Below are 9203 nucleotides of genomic sequence, written 5' to 3'. Positions count from 1 at the left end.
TCCTGATTAATTATTCAAATTCCCTGTATATCATTTGAGTTCATTATTATGTACAACCCAGTGCGGCTACACATTATTTGTTGGAAGAACGCGCGCATTTCAAACTTCGTTTTGTGAGCAATCCAGTTCAATCTGTGTATATGGTTATTAATAATTTCTGCACGCGCGCTATGAAATTATGTTACTACAAACTCACTCCTAACTGACTGAGGCAAAAAGCTGATCAGTTAGCATGTTAGGTATTTTTAGAAACTTAACAGTATAGTCACTGTTATTTTAATGAAAGTAAACTGCAGTATAATGTTAAAAGTCTACTGTTAAGAAAGACCAAGATCTCTCTGTAGTGAGAACGTCTCGGGTTACTTGACTGTAACCCTGTTCCCTGAAAAAAGTGGGAACGAGATGCTGCGCTCAATAGCGCTAATGAGAACATTCTTTGTTTGACCGGTTGCGAAGCACGTGTGTCAAACACGCCAAGAATTGGCTTATATAACCTCGGTGAAAACGTCATTGATTACATGCACCTGCAGGTTATAAATAGACGTGAAACGGAAACATCCTCAGGTTACCCCTTTGTCTGAGAGACGTCCGGGCACGTCGACAGTACGGCATCGAGGCGCAGCATCTCGTTTCCGCTTTTTCAGGGAACAGGGTTACTGTCAAGTAACCCAAGACGTTCCCTTTCAAAAGCTACTCTCGATGCTGTGCTCATTAGCACTAATGGGAACGAGAATACCAACGCTGCCGCACTATAAGTGTCTGGACCCCCAAGGTTGTGTAGTGTGTGTGCACAAACATCGAAGAGGTCTCAGACATAACTCTGAGATGTCGACTCAAGGACATGCGAGCCCGGAGTAGCATGGACTTCCAAGCTATAGAATCTGACAAATGTGTGCGGTGAGGACCAACCTGCTGCATCACACACTTGCTGCAAGGGTGCACCTCTTGCTAAAGCCATTGAAGAAGACACCCCCCTGGTTAAATGGGCCCTAACGCCTAGAGGCGAAGTTTGACCACGCTCCTCGTAGGCTAGGGCAATAGCATCCCTCACCCAATGTGAAATTGTTTGCCTGGTGGCAGCCGCCCCCCGGTTGCGGCCCCCATGGCATACTAAAAGTTGCTCTGACATATGCCACTGGCTAGTGCGGTGGACATAGATCTGAAGAGCATGTACTGGACACAGTAAGTGAAGTATTTGCTGCCCCGGTGTCGTGAATGGCAGAGGACAGAAAGCTTTGAGAATGACCGGGTGTTAGAGCTGAAGATCTTTGCCCGAACCCGATGGGACCCATCGGGACCCGACGGGTTCGGTTGGGTTCGGGCTTAATTTCTATCATCTTACGCAGGCTCGGGCTGGGCTCGGGCTTGCGCTCCGGTTTGCGAGGTAAACGAGCGGTCATGTGATGTGTTTCGATCAGCGCGAGAAAGTGAATGCTGAGCAGGTGTAACGGAGGCTTGCCTTTGGTGATTACGTTTTGGTTGCACCAGCAACTAAAGCAAACTCTGAGGTGTGGAAAAGTTTTGACCATGCTTATAATGAGAATAATGAGTGAATAATGATAATGGCGCACCATCAGTGAGCGCAGGAACGCGCTGAAGACATCTACAGTGGAATCAATCATTTTCCTCCACAAAAACATGTAGACCTAGCCTAATCTCTGTGAGTAAAGGTTTTTCAAATGATAACTAAATATTCATTGAGTCTTAAATGCATAATGTTGACAGAGTATTTACGCTAATGTTGGCATTATTCTTTTATTAAATAAAGCAAATCCGGCGGAGCCTTTATCTTAATTTCGTTATTGCCAAATACCCATCTTAATTTAAAATTTATCTTAATTAAATTTTTTTTAAATGACTCATTTTTATTGGTGCGTTGGTCTATGTATAGGTTAAATGAGCCTATGTCTAGAATGCTGAGATGTTACGATGTCACAGAGGACTTATTTTATTTCTTTATTCCAACTTCCAAGTGGTCTAGTCTACGTTAGTTATGAGTAAATTATGTTAAAACATGAATAAATTACTCATTGTTGACCAAAGGCAAAATAGCTGTGTGTGTGCACATTTAAATAATGTCGGGCTGTAAACGGGTTCGGGCTTTAAAAATGCTGTCAATCAAAATGTACTTGTCGGGCTCGGGCCGAAACCTGTCGGGCTCGGGTCATGTCGGGCCTAACTTTTAAGGCCCGATTACAGCTCTACCGGGTGTATGGTCGAAAAATGAACTTTTGGAAGATAGTTAGGGTGAGGATGCAAAATAACTAAGCAGGATGGCAGGACTGACAAAGCCTGTAAATCCCCAATTCTCTTTAGAGAGGTAATGCCCATGAGAAAAAAACATCTTTAGAGTCAGAAGCCTGTCAGGCGCTGATTCTAATGGTTCGAATGGGGGGCCAGCCAACCCTTCAAGCACTATGACTAAATCCCATGAAGGGACCGTAGCTCTAGTGGGTGGCCTCAACCGCTTAGCCCCACGAATGAAGCGGGCGACTAGAGGGTGCTTTCCCACAGAAATCCCATCAATCAGACCGTGGCAAGCCGAAATAGCGGCCACATAGGTTCTGAGAGTACTAGGGCCTGTGCCTGAGGACAATTTCTCTTGCAGAAACTCCAGTACTGAAACAATTTGGCAGTGAGCTGGGTCTACATGGTGTGTTATGCACCAGTCCTCGAAAACACGCCATTTGAGGGCATACATTCTTCTAGTGGAGGGAGCCCTAGCACTTAGAATAGTTTCTATTACATTTGCTGAAAGGCCAGCATTTCTTAGTTGGTCCCTCTCAGGGGCCAGATGTGAAGGTTCCAGAGCTTGGGCCGGGGATAAAATACTGTCCCCTGCGCCTGAGAAAGAAGATCTCTCCTGATCGGAATCGCCCACGGCGAGCCGTCAAGGAGGGATATTAGATCGGAGAACCAGACTCTGGTCGGCCAATGGGGCACTATCAGTAAGAGGCGAGACCCCTGTTGACGGACCTTGGCAAGGACTCCCAGGAGTAGAGCGATCGGAGGAAAGGTGTAAAGACGCAGTCTGGGCCACGTATGGGCCATAGCGTCCAGACCCAGGGGAGTTTCCATTCCCCGTGTGTCACAGCAAATCTGCTCCCACATTCATATGCCCAGGAATGTAAATCGCCTTGAGGGACAGGAACTTGTCCTGTGCCCAAAGCAGGACCTGCTGCGCTAACTTATTCAAGCGGCGCGAACGCAGTCCGCCCTGGTGATTTATGTAAGAGACTACAGATGTGTTGTCCACCCGCACTAGGACATGGTAGCCTCTCAACTGCTGGAGGAAGTATTTCAGGGCCAGAAATGCAACCTTCATTTCGAGGCAATTGATGTGCCATTCGAGAAGATGACCTCTCCAGATCCCCAGCCCGTGAGGGAAGCATCTGTCGTTAGCAACTTGCAACGACAACACGGACCTAGAGTGGGACCCAAAGTCAGAAACCGGGGTCTGAATCACATAGATAGGATAAGACGCCCCTGGCGCATAACCCTTATTTTCCTCTGGTGATTGGCCCTTGGATGAAATCCCCTGGCTCTGAGCCACAACTGAAATTATCTCATGTGCAGGAGGCCCAAAGGTATCACCGTGGATGCAGCTGCCATAAGACCTAAAACTTTCTGAAAGTGATGAACTGTGACTTTCTGGCCTAGCTTTATATTCTTTAGGGTGTTTAGAATGGATTCGACACGTGCAGGAGACAGCTGTGCCTGCATTACGACCATATAAGTCCCATACCACCCCCAAATACGTTGTCCTCTGGGAGGGTGAGAGAACGCTTTTCTTGGCATTGAGTCTCAACCCCAGAGATTTGAAATGAGCTAGAACGACATCCCGATGTCGAAGCGCTAGCTCCTGAGACTGAGACTGAGCCAGAATCAGCCAGTTGTGTATATAATTCAAAATGCGGATACGCTGGAGTCGTAGAGGAGCCAGAGCTGCATCCATACATTTTGTGTACGTGCGGGGTGACAAAGCTAGGCCGAATGGAAGAACCCGATACTGGTAAGCTTCGCCCCCGAAAGCGAACCTCAGGAACTTCCTGTGTTGTGGCAAGATTTCAATGTGAAAATAAGCGTCCCTGAGATCGATAGTCACGAACCAATCGCCTGACTGGATCTGAGACACAATCATCTGGATTGTCAGCATTTTGAACTTGTATGTTCTGAGGTAGCGGTTTAACCCGTGAAGATCTAAAATTGGACGCAGCCCCCCATCTTTCTTGGGAACAAGAAAATACCGGCTGTAATAGCCTGACCGTCTGTCTGGCAGTGGAACATGTTCTAAGGCCCCTTTTTCCAGCAGCGTTTGCAATTCCTGTGTCAACCAATGTGCTCGTTCCGGTTTCACGGAAGTGGATACCACGCCGTTGAAACGCGGAGGACGATATGCAAACTGAATCCTGTAGCCCTTTGTTACAGTATTTTGCACCCATGGGGAGATATTTGGCAGTAGCTTCCACGCTGCCTGTTTCTCCGAAAGGGGCAGTAATTTTGACTTTGTTTTGTTGGGGGGATTTTAGATGTCCGGTTGACAGGAGGCAACCAAGCATTTAACATTTCGCTGGAGGCCGCTGCTCCCCGAAACACCAATGGTGGTGGAGATTGTACAGCGGAAGGATCATCTACTTTCTGATAGAACTTTTCGTGCCCCTCCCTGGGGGGGCACACCCCCACGTTCCAGGTCGCTTGACCCTCAGGACTTCTTTTTCGATAAAATAATCGTCCTCAGATCTGGCCTCTTGCTGGGCTGTTGAGCTCGGCGAGCTGCTCCCCAGTTCCTGTGAGGAGGGGGCACACGGCTCGCCACACTCTGCTTCTGCAACTCTCGCCGCAGAGAGACCGGATTGGGTCGGGGCTGGGTGGCCGACAGCCCTGACACCTGAGCACGACGGGAAGAAATTTATCAAAGTCTTCAGCGTGTCTCTTGGCCTCCCTGAAACTAGTGACAACTGTATTCATGGAGTCACCAAATAGGCCAGAGGGGCATCAAGGAGGAACACTTTGTCTCTATCTTTGATGCCTGTGAGGTTGAGCCACAGATGTCTTTCAGTGGAGACCAGTGCAGCCATAGAACGGCCAATGGCACGGGCCGTCTGCTTGGTCGCACGAAGAGACAGATCTGTGGCTCGGCGTAACTCTGAAAACGCTTCCTCACTAACACTCCCGCCCATGCCCAGGTCCTTCAGCAGATCAGCCTGGTATGACTGCAGAACCGCCATGGTGTGCAGAGCGGCACCAGCCTGACCCACTGCTTGAAATGCCTTCCCCCACCAGAGATGATGTTACTCTACACGGCTTGGTGGAGAGAGTTGGCTTTTTTAATGAGGATGAACTCCCAGGGGAGAGATAGCCCGCAAGCGTCTCCTCGACCTGAGGCATCGCCACATATCCCTGTGCCTTAAATTGACGTCGTGGGAACCACAATACGTGAAGAATAAGGCTTATTCCATGAACGGGATAACTCATCATGGAGATCTGGGAAAAAGGGGAGAGATCAATGTTGGGATCTCCCCCCCTGGGCACCTGACAAAAATCTGTCATCTAACCTAGAGTGCTTAATGTTCTCTTCCTCTTGTGGCCATTCTAATTTAAGCCTGGCCACCGCTTTAGTCACGGCCTCGAGAAGCTCCCCAAACGCTTCATCATCATGGGAGGAGCGCTCAGAGGCAGCGCTTTCTGTCTCCATATCGCTGGAGGCAAGATAACCCGCGTCCTCATCTCGCTCTGAAGAAGCGCCAGGGCGCGCTTCAGCAGCGAGGGCGGGGACTTTGCGATCAGGGGAGAGCGCGAGAGAGAGAGGACACTCACGTAATCCTCGTCTCTCAGCCAGCTCGACGCGCAAGCCCCATGATCTTAATGAGGACGCCGAGGCTCGCCCCTCGCGAAAGAAAGCGAGCCTCGAGCGGAGCACCCTGATGGGGAACAATTCACAGTGCTCACACTCTGTGTCCTCAAGAGCAGCGATCGCATGCTCTTCTCCGAGGCACTCTAAACAATAATCATGCAAATCATCGTCTGGGATATCTTGAGCACAAGGTGGCAAGCATCTCCTGACTGCACTAGACATGATCTCAATTTTCTTTTTTCTTTTTTTTTCTCTCCTTTATATATATATATACAGTATTGTTCAAAATAATAGCAGTACAATGTGACTAACCAGAATAATCAAGGTTTTTCGTATATTTTTTTATTGCTACGTGGCAAACAAGTTACCAGTAGGTTCAGTAGATTCTCAGAAAACAAATGAGACCCAGCATTCATGATATGCACGCTCTTAAGGCTGTGCAATTGGGCAATTAGTTGAATTAGTTGAAAGGGGTGTGTTCAAAAAAATAGCAGTGTGGCATTCAATCACTGAGGTCATCAATTTTGTGAAGAAACGGGTGTGAATCAGGTGGCCCCTATTTAAGGATGAAGCCAACACTTGTTGAACATGCATTTGAAAGCTGAGGAAAATGGGTCACTTAAGACATTGTTCAGAAGAACAGCGTACTTTGATTAAAAAGTTGATTAGAGAGGGGAAAACCTATAAAGAGGTGCAAAAAATGATAGGCTGTTCAGCTAAACTGATCTCCAATGCCTTAAAATGGAGAGCAAAACCAGAGACGTGGAAGAAAATGGAAGACAACCATCAAAATGGATAGAAGAATAACCAGAATGGCAAAGGCTCAGCCAATGATCACCTCCAGGATGATCAAAGACAGTCTGGAGTTACCTGTAAGTACTGTGACAGTTAGAAGACGTCTGTGTGAAGCTAATCTATTTTCAAGAATCCCCCGCAAAGTCCCTCTGTTAAAAAAAAGGCATGTGCAGAAGAGGTTACAATTTGCCAAAGAACACATCAACTGGCCTAAAGAGAAATGGAGGAACATTTTGTGGACTGATGAGAGTAAAATTGTTCTTTTTGGGTCCAAGGGCCACAGGCAGTTTGTGAGACGACCCCTAAACTCTGAATTCAAGCCACAGTACACAGTGAAGACAGTGAAGCATGGAGGTGCAAGCATCATGATATGGGCATGTTTCTCCTACTATGGTGCTGGGCCTATTTATCGCATACCAGGGATCATGGATCAGTTTGCATATGTTAAAATACTTGAAGAGGTCATGTTGCCCTATGCTGAAGAGGACATGCCCTTGAAATGGTTGTTTCAACAAGACAATGACCCAAAACACACTAGTAAACGGGAAAAGTCTTGGTTCCAAACCAACAAAATTAATGTTATGGAGTGGCCAGCCCAATCTCCAGACCTTAATCCAATTGAGAACTTGTGGGGTGATATCAAAAATGCTGTTTCTGAAGCAAAACCAAGAAATGTGAATGAATTGTGGAATGTTGTTAAAGAATCATGGAGTGGAATAACAGCTGAGAGGTGCCACAAGTTGGTTGACTCCATGCCACACAGATGTCAAGCAGTTTTAAAAAACTGTGGTCATACAACTAAATATTAGTTTAGTGATTCACAGGATTGCTAAATCCCAGAAAAAAAAAATGTTTGTACAAAATAGTTTTGAGTTTGTACAGTCAAAGGTAGACACTGCTATTTTTTTGAACACACCCCTTTCAACTAATTGCCCAATTGCACAGCCTTAAGAGCGTGCATATCATGAATGCTGGGTCTTGTTTGTTTTCTGACAATCTACCAGAGATGGGGACTCGAGTTTGAGACTCGGACTCGAGTGCGACTTAAGTCGCACAAACAGTGACTTCAGACTCGACTTCAGACTCGTCCTCGAAAGACTTCAGACTCGACTCGGACTCGAGCTCCGGGACTCGTGAACAATGTTAATTTTTAGTAAACGTCAGATGAGCTCGCTGTTAGAGTTGTGACGTGCGCGAACGAACCGATTCTTTTGAACGGCTCATAAACATGAACGATGGGAGCCGAGTCACGGCTGGAGGGGAGCCGTTCTTTCTGTCGCTCTTTTTTCCTATTCAGAGCGCGTTTCACACAGATGCACACAAATGAGCTCCTCCGCGAGACAGAACAGTTATAGGGGGAGGGGCGCACCCAGCGCAGGCCAACCCTTTATAGCGTGATGATATTAGTTATTAGTTGTGCACGCATCCTTCACGTGAGTACTCCAGTGGAAAAAAACCTGCGTGCCTCTGTCATTGGGTAGGAGCGGAGCCATGACGTTTTGCACAGATATTCATTGCACCCCACTTTGTTATTGTTCATTGACTTGAAGGGGCTGATGTCCTATTTGCAAAGTTTACAGTAGTAATAGTATGTAGACATTTCCATTTTATTTATTCTAATTTTATCTACTTTAAATATTTTTGGTTCTCTATCAAAATGTTCTTGTGTGATAACAATATTCTTGTGTGGAAATGTTTGTAGTAAAAGCTGTTTTGCACAGTAATTCATTGCAGCCGGCTTTGTTTTTGATGTTTATTTGTGAGTAGGTATTGTATGAATAACATAAGTCAGCGTAGCTTTGTTCATTCTTAAGCCAGACAAGAGGTGTGCAGCTATACAGCCAGGACAGACAGAAGGCCATTACTGAATCCATAAATGCAAAATACAGATATTGACTTTAAAGTAAAGCATTCTTGGTGTTTTTGTCATGTTGCAATAGCCTGTTTACACTGATTATTTACCAAAATCAAAGTTGATATTGTATGCTAATAAATAGAGTTGTCATAATAACATATTACATGCTTTGAATTCCTTATATATAGCTATGCAGTGTTCTAAGCAGCTTGGATGGGTCGCTGTACATGATGCAACATTTATTATAACCAGAGACTTAATATAATAAAGAGACTTGAGACTTGACTTGGACTCTAGCTCAGAGACTTGAGACTTGACTTGGACTCTAGCTCAGAGACTTGAGACTTGACTTGGACTCTAGCTCAGAGACTTGAGACTTGACTTGGACTCTAGCTCAGAGACTTGTGAGCATCTCTGCAATCTACTGAACCTACTGGTAACTTGTTTGCCACGTAGCAATAAAAAATATACTAAAAACCTTGATTATTCTAGTTAGTCACATTGTACTGCTATTATTTTGAACAATACTGTATATATATATATATATATATATATATATATATATATATATATATATATATATATATATATATATATAATATATATGAAAAAAAAAATATATATATATATATATTTTTTAAACTAGACAGTGACACACACACACACACACAAAGCGGTCTCGAAGACAAAGAAACCTGA

This window comes from Carassius gibelio, chromosome A18 (assembly GCF_023724105.1).
Source record: "Carassius gibelio isolate Cgi1373 ecotype wild population from Czech Republic chromosome A18, carGib1.2-hapl.c, whole genome shotgun sequence".
NCBI classification, from domain to species: Eukaryota; Metazoa; Chordata; class Actinopteri; order Cypriniformes; family Cyprinidae; genus Carassius; species Carassius gibelio.
Note: the sequence above shows the minus strand (reverse complement) of the source record.